The sequence below is a fragment of the Halyomorpha halys genome, unplaced genomic scaffold (genome assembly GCF_000696795.3).
Source record: "Halyomorpha halys isolate HHAL.00 unplaced genomic scaffold, Hhal_1.1 Scaffold53.1, whole genome shotgun sequence".
NCBI lineage: Eukaryota > Metazoa > Arthropoda > Insecta > Hemiptera > Pentatomidae > Halyomorpha > Halyomorpha halys.
In genome coordinates, this window is record NW_027109243.1 from 1,136,418 (window position 1) to 1,158,746 (window position 22,329).

Here is a 22,329-nt window from a genome sequence, read left to right on the forward strand (position 1 = left end):
GTAATAGCCCAAGATAGGCAGGCATGAAGAAGAGGCTGGTTCAGGAGGGCAAAGATCTACGTCTGTAGAGCCAACAGAAAAAAAAATAATAAGTTCCATACAAAAAAAATAAATAATTGTGATAACTATTAATATAAAAACTGACTTCGTGATAACTATTAAAAATCATATGATCTTCTGCCACCCCTTAAACTAAAAAAAAAAAAACTATAAATTTCTGATAATTTGATAAAACTTATTAATTGAATTTCATTATATCAACTCTAACCAAGTCAACCGATGATGTCAAGGTCTCAACATATGGGCATAAGAGGGATTGCCCATAGGTGACATGAGGAAGGAGTCCTTCTGTTGTATAGTAGTTTAGTTCTAAGTGGTTTTTCCAGCCTATTGAAAATTCAAATAATCAATAGTTGGTAATACAAGCTACAAAGAAATACTATACTATAAGCAAAATAAAAATTTATCTTCATAATCCGACAAATGTTGACAGTTTGACAGCTGAAGGTTGAGAATGTTTTCCTTGCAGTGATACCTCTTGATGACATATTTGATCAAATAAAACAGTATACTCTGGAAGCACCATCATCTGGAACGAAGCATATAGAACTTCAAAATCCTGAGAAAAAATTATAAAAATTTGGTGATTTGATTTATTTTATGAGAGTAATGTATAACAAGAACTAAGTTGCAAATAACATTAAATTATAACACAAATGCTTTAAAAACACAAAAAGTTACTAATAATTTTAATACATATACAACTGCTAACTAGTAAAAGTTTGCATTCTTGTCCTAGGATGCATAGAATTATGTCGTATTTTTACTGGGTGATAACTTATAGCTGGGGTTCTAGGCGAGATAAACTTATTAGCTATCTTGGAGTTGGTAGTCAACTGTTAACATTATTAGCATGTAAAAAAGTTTCAAGGAACTAAATTTTTTTCCCTTGAGAGCTAAATGTTACTGAAGGAAAGATGCATTAAAAGTAAACTCTGTTCCCAGCACTAACAGCCCCATCTGAACCTCCTTTATTTAATTTAATTACTTTTCAAGTTTTCATATAATATACTTCATTCATCCCTGTTAGCTTTCAAATCATTAAGGGTCATATACAAAAAATACTTATTTCCAAAATGCATTAGAGTTTATTAAACCCAAATAATTGGAAAAATTCAATTCAAGTAACTTTCTTTTTAATGGTTAAAGATTTAAAAGAAAAAAACTAATTAACAAACTTGAAAAATAAAATTAATATTTACCTTCATCCAAGATTCCCCCGTAACTCTACACCAGAGCCTCTTACTAAACTTCTTTTAATGAGCCCATATATCAAAATAAAATCACTGAAAAAACATTAAAGTAAAATAATTGTATAAGTTATATGCATAATAGTCAAAGAAGTTATCTTATTATAAAACATAAACTTACATTTTTTTAATGAAAACAATGTTTTATATAAAACTGTCTCTCTTCATTTTAATCCTTTATTATTTTTTAATCTGATGGATTTGCTCCCATCACTTCTACACCAAAGCCCCTCAGTAAACTTCTTGTTACTAGCCCATAAATCAAAATAAAATCACTAAAAAACATTAAAACAAAATAATCGTATAAATTATATACATCATAATACTCAAAGAAGTTATCCTATCATAAAATATAAACTTACATTTTTTCAATGAAAACAATGTTTTATCTAAAAATGTCTCTCTTCATTTCAATCCTTAATTTTTTTTATTCTGATGGATGTTGTATCTCCGTCCTTGAAGAAGTCTAAAAACACACATCATGTTGTTAAAAAAGCAATAATATTAAAATGTCTTTAAATTAGATTAAGTGAATAAATATCGCATTAAAAAAACCTGACGACCGACCGTGCCTAGCTCTCTATATACAGCAAAAGTTTAGTGAAAGTAAATTATGAAAAACACAAAATATTAAATATTTTATTGAGTTATTAATTTGTACCTTAAGCAATCAATGATAAATTTTATGAAGTATTTTGAAAAATATGTTGGCCATGTATTTATGCTCACCAATGTATCTCTCCTCAGCCAAAAGTAATAAGTTAACGTGATATAAACATCAATCACTCCTGGTTTCCTTTTTTCTAAATCCTTCCATTTTTTATTCTTTTGTCTTGTTTTTTCTAATCAATGCTGTTATTACATTTATCAACATTCTTCATGAATATGGATGTACCTCAGAACAGTTTAAAAAAAAAATTAAAGTAAAACTTCATTCATTAATAAGTGAAAATGATAATTATAGTCGTAATTTTGTTATTAAACTAAATATTAAAAGAGGAAAATGAGCTAAATAAATATAAACATTTTCATTTTCCTGAACATGAGATGTTTAAGAAAGATAAAATTATGTAAAACAAACTAGTAAAAAGAAGACAATGCATGCAAACAATAATCGATACCCATTGTCATTAATTTACATTGAATAAATTTAAATAATATGGTGAATGTAGGAACCAATATTCAAAAACCATGATATTCTTTTTATACATCGATTTTATCACAAAATAAATTTAAATAAAGTAAAATGATATAAAATTCTTTACTTTTATCATATCCTCTTGATATTATTATTCACTAAACAACTATTTCCAAAAATGAAGAAACAAATGTACATTTCAGTACCAAGAAAACTTATGGAAAAAAAAATTTTAACTTATTAATATTAACCCCATTGCACTCGAGAGCTCCAGAGTGGAGCCATTTAAAATCTGTCTTCAAACTCAAGCTATGGAGACAATGTAAATAATTTTCAGTTCAAAAGACAAAGATAAATTGTGTATGTGACAAATGACAGCTGGTAATATGAATGAAAAAAAAACTTCGAGTGCAAAGGAGGTTAATGCAGTGTAATCTTGGTAATCCAAACCACCAGTAATCTGAACTAGTGTTAAAAAAATGTCACTTTTTTTTTTTTTTTAGAAAACTCAGCAAGAAATAACATTTTGTTTTCAACTAAAAGTGCGCCGAGTATAAAGGACATTTTTAACTTCCTGATCTATAGGAAAGTTATTGTAGTCACCATGAAAAATAAAAGTTGAAATTTTTAGTTTTAATATTGGGTAATCTAATACCTATGAAAGTATTGATAATATATTTTGTTGGAATCATAAATACATAATCTATTATATAGATTTGGTCTGATTCTGTAAAATTATTTTAATTAATAATAAATATAAATATGTATAATTTGAATAAACTCATAAAGTATTTTTTAATTTCTATTTATACTTTTTTTCACTTATAAATGGACCATCTCATAATTTCAATAAATTATCATATCATTTAGGCATTACTGGGGATGTAAAAAAAAAAGAATATAGTCCCCAAAATACGGCTAGTGACCAGCGATGTTATAAGACTCATAGCACCGGACGAAAAAAAAAATTAATATTTTCATTAAATATCCATAAATATATACTGTCAAATTTCCCCCAAAAGTGAAAAAAATAAATAAAAATAGTACATCCATATTATTGAAATTTTTCTTAATATTTTCTTTAATCAGAACATTTCAGTAATTTGAACACCTTCCCCCCTGCAATAATTAGTTTGGATTATAGAGATTACACTGCATTTAAAATTCAAATGCAAGGAATTACACATTACCTGTATGGTTTCAATTAATGTAAAGGCAGTAGGCTGTAGTTATATTTCCTAGAATTTAAAAACCTAGGGGAAAAATAAAAAGAAACAGCAGAAATCCTCTGAAAAAGAAATCTACATTTAAATTAAAAAAATAAGTCTGAATTTTAAAGTTATGATTAAATTAAATTTTATAAAATTAAGTAATTATTTAATTTGTTATCAGTTAAAAAGAACTTTCAATAATGGTTGTCAACAAATTATAAAAACGATAATTACATGAATTAATTTAAATTCTGCAGTTACGTTGAAAAATGAAAATAAAAAGCAACAATCTTAGTTTATCTCAATACTTCAATGTTCCAAACCAAATAATGTACTCCTAAATAGTAATTACTTAAAGGAAATAAAATAATTGTTTTTACTTATTTGAAACACTAATTTATTAAAAAAGAAATTAAAATTAATCCTAATAGTATAAAATGAAAAATATATAGATAAATCATATATAATAAAATGTATACAATATCTGAAACATATCGGGCTAATAACATTTTTTGAAATCAAATAAAACTTTTTTAAAAAATTTAAATAACTTCTTACACACATAAAGATCCTAAAATCTTTAATTCTATCTTCACTAAAAGATCCTAAAGATCCTTCTTAAACACTAAGTTAAAAGATCCAACAAAAAAGATGCCTTCTTGTACTTAGGTGGTTGTGATGATCCTGAAGATATCAATAAACTGAACACATCACTAAAACATTAAAGGAGGTACCCTTCCAAAATATGGAAGGCACATGGGATCCCCTCACCCATGCCTACCAACAACCCACAAAATAATTAGTGGGGTGATAAGTACCTCCCTCCTTTGTGGTCTTGAACAAGAAAAAGTCCTATACCTTCAATAATGCCTACGTAATAGAAAAATATCTATAAAAAAAGGAAGATGGTCCAGGGCAGTCAAATTAAACTATTTATATTGAGCCAATGTTTCACCCCATATTGCAGAGCTTCATCAGAGCTAAAAAAGATACTAACACTTAAATATCTATCTTTTTTAAGATACAAACATAAATCTTCTATTATAATATTATAAATAAATAAATATTATAATCTTTTTAAAGATACAGACACTTAAAAATGTATCTTTTTTAGCATTGATGAAGCCCTGCACCATAGGGACGAAATGTTGGCTGAATATAAATAGATTAATCACTATAATCACTATTTGAATTTTTTCTTTGACCGCTCCAGGACCATCTTCCTATTATTATAACACACTCTATATATTGTTTGATAACGTTGGTATTATTGGAAGGTACAGGACATTTTATAGTTCAATGTATAGATATCCTTAAAATGTGCATCTTTGTTTATGCTACCATTTGTCATTGGATTCATGAGATTTTTGGCGGCATAAATAAAGATTTGTATTTTCATTTAATAACTTCTTATGAACTTCACTAAACTTAAACACCAATAACAAAGAAAATGTATGACTTCTGGTCGTAATAAGATAACTGTGATGATAATGAACACACTGAAAACATCACACTAAATCACTTAAAAAGAAGGTACCCTTCCAACACATGGAAGGCACATGGGAATCCCCTCACCCATGCCTACCAACAACCCACGATATAAGTGAGGTGATAAGTACCTTCTGAATAGCCCAGAGTGTGGTGTTTGATCGGCAAATGTCCTGTCCCTTCAGGCCGTCCCAGAGGTATTTTTCACCTCCAACAGAACCATCTGAAGATCAAACATCAACCATTGGGCCTTAAACTAGCACAACACAACACATTACTTAGAAAACTGTTAGAGGAATGCATCTTGAAAAACCAAGAATACAGTGCAGAATTATTCAGAAGAAATTTTTAGGTGAGTAGATACCAATAAAACCTGAATGTCACAAGTGACTTTGTAAATAAAAAAAAATTAAGCGACTTAAATTTAAAACAACTAAAGTCAATTTTTAACTAACATGAACAGTTAGAAATATATATTCATATGCAACTGTGACCCAATAAATCACAGGGAGTAAAGTAGTTAGGCACATTCAATTAATTCAATCACATTCAATTTACAGCTTAAATTGATTTTTTTTTTTTAATATTTATTTATTGCTATTTACAACTGTACATTATAATACAAAATTGATTTTAAGTCACTGTTTCGATGAATTTTGACCTGGGTTTCTCTTACATAAAGCAGCTAGAATAATAAATCTAAAAATCTTCTACCTTAACTAAAACATGACATTGGGCCACTGAAGTACTGAGATTTATTTCCATTGAAACGACAAATTAAGAGGGGAAAAAAATACTAGATTCATTTAAAGGGGTATCATAATAAAATACTGTAAGAATAACTAATTCTTCTTACAATACCTTAGTACAATACTTTTTTGGAATCTTATTCTTAACTGCACAGCAGTTCTACAAATAAGAATAGGAATCTAAACTAACTGAAATGTATGAGAATGAGGAAGCGTCATTATTAAAATTAATACCATTATCTGAGTTATTTCCAACACAATCTACAAATAATTATTGAAGAATTATTGAAACAACTTTCGAACTTCATCAATAGATAAGTCATCTAATGTTTTTGAGAGCATCGTGTGGTGAAATTTGTACTGTTTATAGCTGCCACAAGTTGAATCTGTAGCCCTGTCAAACTTTCTCTTGTCATGGGTCCCTCCCCTCCCTCTTCAGTTATAGCTGTACTCTAGTTAGAGCATGACAGGCGAGACTTCAGTAATAGCTGATATTTATTCCAGAGATAGTTCTTGTATTCACTTAATTGCAGACATCATCTTGATCAAACCCATACCTTAAAAATAAAGTAATGCTATGATGTTCTCAACAGCTCGTATCTCATGCCAATTATTTGGCAAACCTATCCAAATGGGGCTCTTGTGTTTCTATTGATTTGCAACACATTAAAACTATTGTACCAAATATTTGAATTCCCAAACAATTTTAGGCAGGAAGAGCAAAATCTAACTAACTCTATGTTTTTGAAAAATAAATTACAACTTAGATAGCATTTATTTTTGAGGAAAGTTGACTGTACAGAAAAAAAAATCGCAAATGAAAGTGAAATCAAATACTATAGTATATTTGTATGGATATAAAAAAAGAACTTTTTTTGTATTCATAATAGCTCTGATGTGCCATCTATACGTGTCCAATCTAAAAGGATACAAAGGTTGCCAAATTATCTCAATCTGTATGCTTCCCGTTCGTTAACAATATTAATAGAAAATTTACTGAAGAAATAAGTAACTTATTTTTCCTGTGCATCAATAATTGAAATCAAGTCCAAAGATGTCAACCACATGAACAATTAGGAGTGTGAAAAGTTAATAATAAGAGTGGTAGTTAATAGTTAATAATAGACTTTGACAACCAGTAACATCATTAAGTAACACCATGGAGAGGTTTTCTTTCATATCTGAGGTTGACCAAGAACCAAAAATTTCTACCAATTGATAGATATAAATTATAAACCCATTTGACACAGATTGCAGTGAAAACTTAGAACTAATTATGATAGGTAGGGAATAAAACTAAGATAACTTTTTTTTAATGACAGCTAGCCATTCTTCTTTGCCTCCTTAATCAAATGATCTATTTTTTCAAGCCACTGATACGACAAATTTCTCACGAAGTGATCAACCGAGTTACTCATATCCGGTAGTTGAAAGGAAAGTTAAAACAGATGGAAGTAATGCAACTATGGAAGATTTATAAAATTTTTTGGACTATGCCTTCAAAATAAAAAACAAAAGAAACAATTAAAATCGCTATTTGTTAAGAGCAGGTGTATATAAAGTTAATTTAGTTAATTGAACTCACATCAAGAAAAGATTGAAATCAGAATTTATAATCTTGTTTTTTATTTCATTGATACAACTGAATAAAAATAACCTAATATTTTTCATTTTATAAAATTAACATTTCTAATCAAGTAATTCTGAAATTTTGATTAAATTGTTTTGTGACGTTGACTTATCCAACGTTACATTTACTTCTTATTCATTAGAATTAAAAATTAACTAAATGCATATGAACTATTATTTTCTGTAAAAACGTTCTACTGATTTTTTTTTTTTTAATTTCACAATTTCTTTTAACTAACAAACTATTGGTAAATTTCAAAATAGAATTTTATGAGAATCGATGGATGATCTTATCAAGAATGATTTATGGAATTCCACTCTAATTTACTAAGAGATAAAGCTAAGCAGAAAACAATTTAATTTAGGCAATCCAATATCACAAAAACTTAAGCCCATGGCTATTCTAAGACATCCTTATTAAACTTTTTATTTAATAATTTTATTATCATTTGACTTTTTTCTTTTCTTCTCTTTATTTTTTCAGTACAGGTAATTTTTTTTTTATTCATTCTTTAAATATAATCCGTTTTTGTTTATTACCTTAGGTCTATACAACTTTTTTTTATTGATTTTCATTATTCTTAATTATAATAGTTCAAGATTATCAAGCATTGTGAATAGTTAGGAGTGTATTGCATGAGACTATATCCTCCTCTCCACCATTATCAACTTTTTACAAAAATATGTGAGGCCATTCAGGACCGATCTGATAATAAAGAAGAAAAGAAATATTGAGCCCCTGATATGCATCACAATCATAACATTTTTTCCCGCAAGCATGTTAAGGTACCAAAAAAACAAAACTAATTCACCTAATTAAAACTTATCATTCAGTATCACAAAATTTGACAAATTACTTTTAGGTTTGAGGACCAAATAATGGTAATCAATTGGCATGGCTTGTACAAACCTAATTTTGAAATTTTAAGAAGAGCTACAAAAAGAAATACTAAAAAAATAAATAATTCAAGGCTTAAGGAGTCAGATAATTATTTTGTTGTCATCACTGTTAAAATAGATATACTTTTTTTAAATAATCCATGGTATGAAGTGATATTAATAATGTTAGCACTGTGGTGAGGGAGGAGACATATACACCGAAAATATATTTGCATTGAAATGTTTAATGAGTAGGTAGGAACCTATTGCAATTGTAATAGCTTCCTATAGCACATCAACAGCATAGAGCCCCACTTGGTTTTAATAAAAGTTTTATTTGAAATACTAGTACATGCCAGAGTTGGGAAAACAAAAATAATAGTAATAGATAGTAGAATAGATGGCTGGTAATAGATGGAGATCAATAGCTAAAAATTGACTGTACGAGATAGTCAGAGGTGCAATCTGTGGAGAACTTGTGAATAACACAAATAAGTCTTACTTATTTTAATAGTGCCAACATTTTGGCTGAAATTTCAGGCCTTCATCAGGGTTAAGTACAAACAGGATAGCACTCGTAATGAATATAAAAGATTAAAAACAAATATAACACGAAGATAATAATTGAAAAGAATATGATGATTAACAAGAACAAGAAAATAATAAAGAATAATGAATATGAAAGATCAAAAACAAATATAACAAGAAAATAACAAAGATAACAAATATTATAGGTGCATAAGTAGTTATGGAAGAAAATGTATAAGAAATAATTCATAAGCCATATTTTTAAATAATAATAAAATGTATAAGAATAATAAAGAAGAAGTATCATAAAATCAAAACCAATATGAAAATATAACAATCTTTATTTAGATTTTAGATGATTCAGATTTAAATAGAGCATTTAAATGAAAATCCTATTAGTAAATAATGAAAATTGCTTAAAATTAAACTTGTGAGAAAAATGAGAATGAAAACACCAATGTAAGTAACACAACAGAATTAAATAAGTATTTGTGCTCTCCACCCTCACCAATCTCCATTAAATGAAATCTGTGGTTAAAGAACACAATTTAAGTTCACTGAAGTTTTAATGGATATCATTTTGGTTAACTAATGAACCATTAATAACTAAAAATTGTAATTTTTGCTTGGATATGATACAGATTAAATAAGTTCAACAAAAAAGTAATTAGTAAGTAATAGTAAGTAGTAGTAATGTTTTTCAGAAATAAAGAAATTCCCTTCCCAAATCATAGAGGGAATAATTAAAAAAATTGAAGTAATGTCTAAAAAGTTAAATTATTATGGAAGTACATTTTTTCAAAAGCACTGGGAAATTAATAATTTAAAAAAACAGATCAGTAGTAACAACTTGGAAAGTTTTACAATTATTTAAATGGTATTTTTCTTAACAGCTGTTTGCAAAGGAGCAATAATTAATAAAGAATATATTTTTGACACTTTTTAAAATAAATATGAATTAGAGTAAAAATTTAATTTGTTACTTACTTAATCGGAGGATTGTGGAATATCTTCATATTCATATCAGGCTGAGCAGATAATGAAGAATATTTCTTGATTTTGTTGGCTTGCTTCAGGCATGTTTTTCAGATCTCATTTAATGATAATTACATTAGCTGCAAATATAAAATACATTTAATTTTTTTCAGTAAATAAAAAAAATACCAAAGAAAAATAGTCTAAATATTTTTAATATTTCTGTAGGAAATTTGACTACATGCTAAGCAAGAACAAAACCGTTAATATAGGAATAAATAAAATAAAATAAATTGGAATATATGTGATAGATCATGACAAACTGGAATATTTTTTATAATGGTTGTTTGCATAGAGTGTTTGTTAAGTTTAAGTGAGACGGTAAAAAAAATTACAAACTAAAAAATATTAGGAAATATATTTATAAAATAACTAGATTATAAAACAACTAGTTTTTCATAACAGTTGTACGCTTATAAAGAAGGAATTTAAAATATAACTAAAATATTTTATTCATATTTATTTAAGGGGAAATAACAAATTAATAAGACATTTTTCAGCCGTGGTAGTACAATAATATCTTTGTGACGGTATGACAGAGCTTTTTAGCAGTGCATTGTGTATTGACAGTGCACTAACACAGAACCTAAACTATGCACAGTTCAATGTGATGAACAAACGATAAAACATTTATTATTTAACACAAAAAACAGGTACTATCACTAAAGACATAAACGATCAGAAAACAAAGTTAAAAGTAACGTTGGCATCAGGTATGACAGTTCACTGTCATGGCGTTTACACATAGGAAGTGTCGCTGTGTGTGGTACTGTTAACTATCATACCTGATAGTACGACAGCGAGTGTCGGTGGTCGTAGTCGTTGCGACAGTTGCTACCAAGCCTACATTAACTGTCCCCAATAAAATAGATTGTATGGTTTAAAATTCGAAAGCATTGAAAGGGTGAAATGGAACCAAAATGTAAACAAAAGAAACGTAACAATTCATCCGAAGTAATGAAGTATCTAATCGCCATGTGCTAAATTTCCAAAACGGCTAAAAACGTTTAATACAAGATTTTCATTATATATATTGTATGTACAAATAGTGTACCTACTAAGTGATTAACTATGGAGTAGAAAAAATTAAAAATGAAAACTCGAAATGAAAGTTTTTCAATTTTTGAGTTTCACATCCGTTGGTAGTTTGTTTTGAAATTCGAACACAAACAAAGGAATCTTTGTAGGCAACAAATTTCCGGTACATAACAACTGACAAAAGATCTATAACGATAAAACAAAAACAAATCGCTGTGGATTCCAAGAATGCATCTCGAAGCATTCTATAAAATTTAAAATAACAGAAATTTAATCATAATTGAAAAAAAAAATAAATAAATAAATTATAAAAAACAAGATTTAAAATATTTAAAAAAAATGAATTAATTAATTTATGGATTAATTCAATAAAAGAAAGCTGAAAATTAAAAAAATATCAACATGTAAGATAATAGTATTGTGCTGTATCAAAAAAACAAAGTATAAAATAATGAAATTACTTAATCCATTAAAATTTATAAATTAAATTTTATAAAACAAAGTTGACAATTGCAATTTAAATATAATATTAACATATTGTAAAAGGAGATGGCGCTGTGTTAGGAATTTTCAGTTACAGTTTACACGTTAAAATATGTTTACAAAATAAATTTTGTTTAATTAAAAATAAATTCATAATTATGTATATATACAACCAAATGTTTCAGATCAGAAAATTTCAGTTACAAATAATTTACTTAATATCCAGAATACGCCTTAAAATACATGAGGCATCCAATCCCATAACTACTTAAATCCATTTTTGTAAAATATTATTATAAGAAAGAATTTATAACAAAAAAGTATAGTAATATATGAATCAATTGATTTGGAAAGAATTTCATTCACCTACTAAGTACCAACATTTTAATCAAAGTTGGAAATGGACTGGGACTTCTAAGCTTTATATTTAAAACTGAATTCATTTAATATATAAAATATATCTATACAAATAAGTCAAATATGAATATATAAAAACAATTCAGTCATTAAAAAGAAATATTATTTTAATTACACAATGTGTACATCATAGTCAATAATGGAATTAAATTAAATGATGATGTATACATAAATAAATTAATGTTTTAAATAAACTTAATATGTGCATGAACAATACGATCCTAATATTAGTTCAATCATTTTATCATCACTTATTAACATAAGATGAAATAGATAATTGTCAACGTTACTATTTATTATAGAATTATAATTAATTAAAGCCTTAAGTAAACAAAATTTCAAAATACCTGAGGAACATGAGAGTGGTTGCCATCTTGAAAGCGTTTGAAGAAATGAGGGAGATCCCACTGGAGCTGATAAATTTATATTGTTCTCCCCACCCTCGACCCTCAGCCAATCAGAGTCCTCGTTACAAACAACAGCTAACCGCGTGGGTAAAACAGGTAGTTCCGTTAGCCATTTTTCTTTTTTTTGGAAGCCTAATATATTTCGGATACATTCTTTGATACATAATTTCTAAATAAATAATACTCGTAAATAAACAAATATCCAGCAGAAAAATTTATATTGAATAAAAAAAATATTTATTTTAGCAATTAATGACTTATTTATTTGTTATATTACAATGTAATGTATATAGTACAATGTATACTCTCATGAAAATTCGGTCTGATTGAGTGACGACGCTAAATGCAAAATACTTCTTTTTTTTTATTAATGTAAAAATCTAATTGAGGTTTACTAAAGACCTGATATGTATGTAATTTAATGTATATATAATAAGTTGTTTGAAGAGTGGTCGCGCCCCTCTCCCGAATTATTATTTTTTTTTGTTGGTTCGTTAAGATAATCAATTTCTTAATACGTTTGGAGATAGTATATAGTAAAAAATAATCCATACAAGTCTCAGATTGTGAATGGTAGACAAAAGGTGGAATGCGAATGGTAGACAAAAGCCACATAAATATAGTTTATTGAGGGCAGATACATATATTTCCGTGTATTAATGAATTTTTTGATAACGTCTTTTACATTGTATAGCAAATGTTTTTCCACGAGATTCAAACCTAATGTAAAAAAATAAAATAAATAGAATTTGCTACAATAAAGAAGAAGATGTAAGAAATCTTTCAGATAAAAAAAGCCCAAATGCACACCGAATGTTAAACAGAAAAGAGAGACATATTTGAGACACATTTCCGTTGATACATTTCTCCTGAACAGGAAGTTCATGTTTTTTTCATTTACTAACAAATTAAAAAATGTAGCTTTCGTTAAATGGATTTCATGATTTTTATTTTACATTAAAGCTAATTTTTGCCAAATATCCAATTACATTATTAGGTGTTAATTTCTAATACATTCTTCATTTACGCTTTTAGCCTGCCAGGAATATCCTACTCTTCTGTCCCCCAAGAGCTGTCCTGTGAGCATTTATCTCATGGTAGACCATTCGTAATATTTTGTGTTTATAATTGGATGTGATGATGACAAAGATCCTTACGATTACTTTCAATGATTTAAAATAAGAAACGTAATAGTCTCCAGATGAACAAAATGCTCAAATGAGAAACAAAGAGTTTCCGTTAGGAGTGTACTAGAGTCGGATAAAAGAGTTCTGAGCACCCTTCTATAGGGACAGAACCATTCCTAGGCATTTCTAAAAGGCATAAGCGAAAAGAAGTCCTTGACTAGACATGGATGATAGCAGGCAAGTAGTGGAGGGAATCTATAAGGCTGAAACAGGCCTAGATACTAATAACTAAACCCTCTACTTCTAAAACTAAGTGGCTGTTAGGCCTGTACAGAAATGAGTTAATAGGAGCTCTTACAGGTCATTGCAAACTTAAAAGACATCTTAAGATTTGTAGAGTAGTTTGTGATTAAACCTGTCCACAGACAGACCCCAGAAACTGCCCTACATTACATAGCAGATTATGGCTCCGATAGAATACTAGAAAATGAGGCTTTCTCTATATAGTTTCCCTTTTAAATTTCATTAGAAAGTCAAAAAAGTTCGATATAGAGGAATAAAAGAGTCATTCCATTGGTTTGCCTTGGAGTTGGTAAAAAGGACCAACAGGCCCATTTACTTGACTTGCTACCCCTATCATTACCAGTACCAGTACCAGTAGGAGTTTACTGGAGAGAAAAATGCTTAGTCATACCGTTGCAAGGAGACCAGAACTAAACTAAATTCAGTATAAGTGGGGAGGTAAAAGAGGGAGTAATATAAACAAGCGACAATAACATCAACGAGTTAACCGAAGGTAGACAAAAATATAAACAAAACATGAGAAATAGTTAGGAAATATAGACGTTTATTTCCCAAGGTGAGCAAAAGGCTACACCCCTCCGGGCTTATGCAAAATTTAGTTTCCATTTTCTAAAAAGTCAGGTTTTTGAATTATATTAGTTTTGAAATAAGGGTTAAACATTTCTCACATGTTGTTGCTTCCTTCGAATTCAATAAAACTATTGTTAAAGTTTAAACAATAGAGATCGGCTGAAGACAAAAGCTCTTCAAATGTAAACACATCGTTAGTACCATCATTCGTGCCTTTCCCAGAAATATGAATTTTACTTTTTGATTTCGTTTCTAAATCAACAATATCATTATGATTAATACATCTAATGTATAACAACCAATATTTATTAGTTCCTAATTTATGCACAACCACACCGTTCATCCGATAGTGGCAGGGCTTTCTGCTGAATGTTCAGGATTTTCCAGGGAAGGTTCTAATTTAATGGGTAAAAAAAAAAGTTATTAGCAAAATTAAGCATTATGTCAGGCAGTTCAAAAAGTATACATTTTTTTCATAGTACTAGGAGAAGATGGGCGGTGCAATCAAAGTATAACACAAATAAGTTGAAATAACTTATTTAATCGTGCCAACATTTCGGCCAGAATTTCTAGCCTTCATCAGGGCTAAGAACAGAACAAGATAACCAATGAATACAGAAAATATAAACAGAAGGACATAAAGTAAATAATTGTACAGAATAGAATAAATAAAATTGAAGTGATGAAAGAAGTGGAAAATAAAATATATATATTTTTATATAGGTTTGTATGTATGTATGTATATACAATATCATATTATTATTTAAAATGTATGTATATGTAATTGGACAAGTAGGTATGATAACATAATTAAGGAAATAAAATAAATTTTGAAGTTATACAATACAAAGAAATATGAATATTTTAGTCAATTAATGATTTAAAAATTAAAAGTATAGAAAGAAAAAATAAAATTGAGAGAAAGAAAATATATGAAACAATATTGATATGTAATGGGAGGCACCAGCTGGAATTTTTAGTGCCCTAATAGAGCTATTTACGTCAAATAGTTCTCGAGATATAGCTTTTTAAAAAGCAATATTTCATAAAAATGTACATAACGTACTGAAAGATCAGTAGTTAGCGAATTTTTTTGAAAAATCTATGTCTCAAAAACCATTTGACGTATAAATGTCTGTTAGCACTCAAAATAAAGCTAGTTTAATGGGCTATGAAGTAGTTTATTACGTTTTTCGTCATAGGAGTTGTAGTTTTCATGATATTTGCTAAAATAAATTGATTTATAGTTATTCGAACAAATTTTAATTTGTCAAATTTATATTCATATGGGAATATCATAAAAACTACTACCAGAAATATTCCTTTTTAAAAAGCTATAACTCGAGAACTATTGGACGTAAATAGCTCTATTAGGGCTTACAGTTTAACAAATTTACTCTACTTTAAATCATGTTCTCTTAGATTTTCTATTGTTGTTGGTAGTTTTAAAGAAATAGAACTCCGAATAAAAAATCAATTATTTTTAACGTTTTTAAAAAGCCGCCATTTTTTAATCCCCTACGTATACTTGGCAGACTCATCAATTTTGACTAGTAAAAAGATTCCAGTGCATCCCTCTCGCCGCATCATTGGCTGAGCAAGTGAGCTAAAGCCGCAAACTGAAACAAAGTTAATAATCGTTTTTAGCACCCCAAGAAACTCTTGAATACGAATTTTCGAATATATAAGAAAATAAAAATTTTGGGCCAACAAATTTTATTTCTTTTGAAAAAAAAATAAGATTATCTTCAACATGACACAACGAATCTACACCAAAATTGGCGTAGCCAACAAAGAGTTTCAATGCGCTTATCAAGCTTGGCTGTAGTAGCTGAGCGGGTTTTGAGCCCCGCGTATTGCCGCCCCTTGACGCGACCGCTGCGGCATCCCTGCGATGGGTGACTTCCTCCTCTGGCCTCCAACTGGTCAGCCGCTCTCTCTTCCTCCAGACTCTCCTCTTCCAGAGCTGTCCTCTTCCCAGACTCTCTTTTACTCTCTCCTCGGTCTTCAAGTGTTAATCGACCGTTTTCAAGTGTCCATCTCTCCTAGACTGTGTCCAACTGTGTTCCTTCTGCCCTTTTTGCTTATTTTCTCCCCTCTCCTTCTGACTCCTCCTTCTTTTGATTTCTGTTCTTCTCATTGGTTTTCAATGTTCAGAGGGGATGAGAAGATCCAATGACCTTCGGCGAAAGTCGGTCTTTTTCCTATCTTTCCTGTTTAAATTAAGGCGGCTTTCTTCTTTGATAGAGCTCGCTGTATTTTCCCGAGATATTTATTTTTTGATTTTCCAAATTTATATTCATATGGGAATATCATAAAAACTACTACCCCTACAAACATACGTGTCATAAACTATTGTATAGTAAACTTAACTAGCTTTAATTTGAATGCTAACAGACATATGTACGTCCAGTGGTTTCTGAAATAAAGTTTTTCAAAACTCACAATTATTATCCGAACAACTATAAATCAATTTATTTTAGGAAATATCATGAAAAATACTATTCCTACGAAGGTAAAGGTCATAAACTGCTTTATAGTACGTTAAACTAGCTTTAATTTGAGTACTAATAGACATCTTTACGTCACATAGTTCCTGAGATATAAATTTAACTAACCTTTCAGTAGATTTTTAAGAAATGTTGCTTTTTAAAAAGCTATATCTCGTGAACTATTGGACGTAAATAGCTCTATTAAGGCTCACATTTCAGCAAATTTACACGCCTTTAAATAATGTTCTTTTAGATTTTTTAGCGCTGTTGGTAGTTTTTAAGATATAGAGCTCTGAATGAAAAATTATTGTTTTTTAACGTTTTGAAACAGCCGCCTTTTTTTATTCCTCCTACCTATACTTGGCAGACTCATCAGTTTTGACTAGTAATTATACATAGTTTTCATTAAAGTAATCAAAAATTGAGGAGAAATAACTGCCTTTTTTCCTTCCCGGCTCTTGTACTATATATAGAGATTAAAGGAAACATGGACTAGGAGGATATGGAGGCAAGGAAGTGAAGAGGTGATAGCCAACCACCCATCACGATATGTAGCTCTCACCCAGCTATAGGTATTCAAATATGATGTAAATATATTTTATTGCAAACCATCTATCTGAATCATTTCTTTGCAATACTTTTATTCCATTATATTATTCTTGAATATATTAAATGTAAATAAATATTTTGTTTCTTTGTGTAGCTTTGGGTTCAATGAAACCTCTTTGTGGGGGGGGATCAAAGGCCGAAGACCACCTTGCGAGCCACGCGCGGTGCCTTTATTACATACTTCTCTTGTCATGAACTTGCGGTTGTATTTTAGCTCTATTCTAAATAACAAAGACAGAATATAAGTTACGGTGGCGTGAACAAAACAAAGCCACTCAGAGTGGACTGATAGCACTGTTATATATAAACAGCCGTGACAATTCAGCATCACGTTCCCGGCAGTCTATAAAATGGCTTCCAACTGCCTCCACCTAGACACAACGTGATGAACCCCACTAGCAATGGAGTCACAGCAGAAATTATTCCAAAACGTCTTTGTCTTAACTTATAAATTAATCGATGAGAGCTTGAACTAACAAAAAATAAAAATACCTGCCTTAAGATTCTCTAATAAATATAATTATAATAAGAAGCCAATCAACATTTCGTAAATTATAGCGATCTTCATCAGGACTTAAAAATACTAGATCAGAAAAGAGAAGAGGAGCGGTAGCTCCGCCTATACAATCCACCCCCCCCTCTCTGTCAGCCTTAGTTATGTTCCCCTTAAGATAACCTTAAAACTTAGATTTACATTTTATAAACAAAAATATAATTTCAATAAATTATTCGAAAATAAACTAATTAAAGACGAAATTCTGATCTTTTTATTATTATTTATTTACTGACATTTACAATTGTATTTACATAAAAATACATCTAATAATTTTAAAGTAAGACCATAATGGTATGACACAGGCATGTAGAGAAACTATCCATTGGTACTACTAATACGAGACCACCTTCTTTTCAAGCCCCTCGGAGGATTGTCAGGGATGGAAGAGGAAGCAAGGTTAGAAACTAGTGGGTTTGGGTAGTTAGGTGGTCCCATTATAAACTATGGAAGGAATGGTATCTGGTTCGGACAAGTTCGGTTACATATAGAACATTAAGATTTTTATTTGAATGTATAATCTGTTTGTCATAAAGTAAGGAGCATTGAGGATTCGAAGAAGGATTTTGGATTGGATATGAGAAGAATTGGAAGGTTTTGTGGAGCTCCAAAGCTCAACCTCGTATGTCCAGATTGGCCTTATTACAGTGATATGTATGAGAGGCACCAGCTGGAGTTTTTTTAACTTAAAATAATTTCTTTTGTCGGCATACCAAAGATATACCGGCAGGCAGACCGTTTAGACTGAGTTAAACAAACAAACAGCCCTTATCTTGCACGTGGCCAGTTTAGACATTAGAAAGTACAGAGAAATAGCCGCCGTAATTGATAACAAATAAATACCCCTTATCTCACACGGGGCCTCTCTAAAAACCTCGGGAAAAATAAAGTAAGCCGCCAGAAGCCGGCTTTCTTCAAAGAAGAAACTTTTAAAGATGAAAGGTAGGACTTTCGTCGAAGATCATTGGACCTTCTCACCCCCTCTGAAAATAGAGGGACCAATCAAAGGACAGAAATCAAAAAAAGGAGGAGTCAGAAGGAGAGGGGAGAAAATGAACAAAAAGAGAGAGATGGAACCGTTGAGGACAGAGTTTGGAAGAGAATCTCGGAGAGGAGGTTCGAAAGGGCCCGGAGCTGAACACTGTCTGAGGGAAGCTGGGAGAGATGAACACCTGAAGTTAGGACGGAGGAAGAGAGAGCGGCAGCCAGGAGGTGCATATGGACGCTCTTCCACGACAACCGCCAAGCCTACCGATGTACCGAAACAAGTAAGACCTTTTCTGTTGTTATTTGAATGTCAAGGATAGAATTAATAACTTAGAGTCAGTATAAATATCAAAGATCCCAACTGGTACTTCTCAATTCATTATCTTATAATTAAAGTATAAGGAAACAAGTCTACCATGCTCTCTCATAATAGTATTCTTGATAATGTATATATAATTGTAAATATAAAACATGTAACAAGGACTTTATAATTAATAACCCCTGCATGCCACCTCATATATAATAGCATAGTAAATTGGCGAACACGATACCGTTGGAAAGGAACTCCAATCATTAATTATGATATTCATATCTAGCATACCATGGCTAGGGGGCCAGATGGTGTCTAGTGTTTGAATTAAATATAGCGCGTCCCTTTTCAGCCGGTTCCCATCAGGAACTGATAGAGATACATAATATAAATATATAAATACAAATAAATAATACAAATACATTAATATATGTATAAATTTCAATATAATACCTGTACGGGGAACCCCTAGTCGGGCTTAGAAACCCCGAAGCCCCGTACATGGCAACAGTCATGTATACCAGTCTTTTGTAATGGACTGTAAGTTTAGACCATTTGTCTAGGAAGTGCTGTAATAGTCGGAATCGACGTGCTGTTTCCTGTCTTTTCAATCTTGTGTGAGGATTCCAGGTTAGTCGTTTGTTCAGTTGAATCCCACTAGTGGATCTGTTTGACAGGCGTAAGAGCAACAGTATTAAAGGATACTGTAAGCCAGTCGATAGGTTTACGACCAAGGGTAAATGTGATTTCATGGTATTTATTGTATTCCTTCAATTACGACACCATTCTTCGATGGCTGTGATATGGGATTGGAAAGTTTGGGATGCAATTAAAGGGCAATTATTAGCTGTGAGCATACATGTGTCAACGCCATACGTGGTGAGGATAATGTTGGGATTGGTTGTCATTGGTAGTGGTTGTTAGTGATTTGTCCAGATGTAGTCCATGGTAGCGGATTTAAAGAATAAAATAAAATAAAATTTATACATTAATGATTTATTTTTTCTAGTAGCTAAAAATAGCTTTTTTTGCTAGTTATACATTAACTACCCATAGGTAGCACTCTTATAACATTCCCACGTGTTCCACACTAGAAGCGAGCTAAGCTATTTCGAAATTGAAGAAGTAAGGAGCATTTCCCGCCTTTATTTCCTTATCAAATTTTCACACCTTTATTTCTTGTTACTGTAGATCCTAAATACGATTAGATATTGAAGGAAATACATTAGAACAGGTAGAGAAGTTTAAGTTTATTGAATAACTCCGTAAAATTATTGATACAAGAAGAAACTAGAGACCTGGGATATCCAATTTAAATGAAACCTTTTTTTAATGAAACTTTATTTTAATTTATTTATTGATATTTACAACTGTATTAAAAATATATACTTTTTTTTTTCACCTTTCTAATAATTTTATTATCTCAAACAAAACTAATATATATTACAATAATAGGAATATGTATACACAATAAACATAAATATCCTTTCATTGCCTAAAGGGCATTTTAAGAAAGGTTGGGGGATCCGCTATGTGCAGGGGAGCACTGTGGCGCTTGCTGGCCGTCTGCGTTGTCACGAGTGAGAAAGGACCTCTCCATGTAGTACAAGAGCCCAAGGAGGGAAAAAGACAGTTATCTCACCCCAATTTTTTATTACTTTGATGAAAACTATGTATAATTAATAGCCAAAATTGATGAGTCTGCCAAGTATAGGTAGGGGGAATAAAAAATGGCGTCTGTTTGAAAGCGATAAAAAAAATTTAATTTTTCATTCGGAGCTCTATATCTTAAAAAGTAGGAAAAACACAATAAAACCTAAGAGAACGTCATTTAAATATGAGCAAATTTGCTAAAATATGAGCCCTAAAAGAGTCATTTATGTTAAATAGTTATCAAGATATAGCTTCTTAAAAAGCAACATTTAATAAAAATGTTGTATGGGACGTACTGAAAGATCAGTAGTTAGTGAATTTATTCTGAAAAATCTATATCTCAAAAACCATTTGACGTACAGATGTGTATTAGCACTCAAATTAAAGCTAGTTTAATGAGCTATAAAGCAGTTTATGATGGTTATCTTCTTAGGAGTAATAGTTTTTATGAAATTTTCTAATATAAATTGATTTATAGTTGTTCGGATAAATTTTGATTTACCAAATTTATATTCATATGTGAATATCATAAAAACTACTAGTCCTACAAAGATAAACATTATTAACTATTTTATAGTAAATTTAACTAGGTTTAATTTGAGCGCTGGCAGACATCTGTTCGTCAAATAATTTCTGCAATAAAGTTTTTCATAAATCAAATTTATTGTTCGAACAACTATAAATCAATTTATTTTAGCATATATCATGAAAACTACTATCCCTACGAAGGTAAAGGTCATAAACTTCTGTATAGTCCATTATACCAGCTTTAATTTGAGTACTAATAGACATCTGTACGTCACATAGTTCCTGAGATATAGATTTTTCAAAATAAATTGACTAACTGCTTATCTTTCAGTAGATTTTAAAGAAATTTTGCTTTTTAAAAAGCTACATCTCGAGAACTATTGGACGTAAATAGCTATCTTAAGGCTAATATTTCAGCAAATTTACTCTTCTTTCAATAATGTGCTCTTAGGTTTGTTGCTAGAGTTGTTGGCACTTTTTAAGATATAGAGCTCCGAATGAAAACTTAGTGTTTTTTAAGGTTTTGAAACAGCCGCCATTTTTTATTACCTATCTATACTTGGCAGACTCATAAATTTTGAGTATTAATTATACATAGTTTTCATTAAAGTAATCAAAAATCGGGGTGAGATAACTGCGTTTTTTTTTTTCTTCCCGACTCTTGTACTAATGTACGTTGGCAGGATTTCACCAACAGGGGAGCAGCCCATTACACTCATACATACAGATATACATATATATATAGTCTATTCTGGAACGTAAGGTAAATGAAAGATAAGCAATTCCGCTTCATTTTTTATTCTAGACGAAATTTTATATTCTACTTTATGAAATTCAATCATTACTTTAAAAAATTTTAGTAACTATAATAAAAAAAAACTGTTG

The 22,329-nt window shown here is 30.1% G+C and overlaps 1 long non-coding RNA gene across 3 annotated transcripts; it reads right to left on the reverse strand.

Annotated features, from left to right (window-relative positions):
* Nucleotides 1–447: 447 nt before the first annotated feature.
* On the reverse strand, nt 448–12,302 carry LOC106692358 (uncharacterized). 3 transcript variants are annotated; one of them, XR_001344948.2, is made up of 7 exons: nt 12,253–12,302; nt 9,920–10,047; nt 2,040–6,453; nt 1,673–1,776; nt 1,432–1,585; nt 1,263–1,346; nt 448–589 (listed from the first exon to the last, which is right to left on the reverse strand). It is a non-coding gene; the product is annotated as an uncharacterized lncRNA (long non-coding RNA). The 3 variants fall into 3 exon arrangements; XR_001344949.2 differs by having other exon boundaries at nt 448–619; XR_010843440.1 differs by lacking the exon at nt 12,253–12,302 and adding an exon at nt 11,026–11,141.
* Between the last annotated feature and the right edge of the window lie 10,027 nt (nt 12,303–22,329).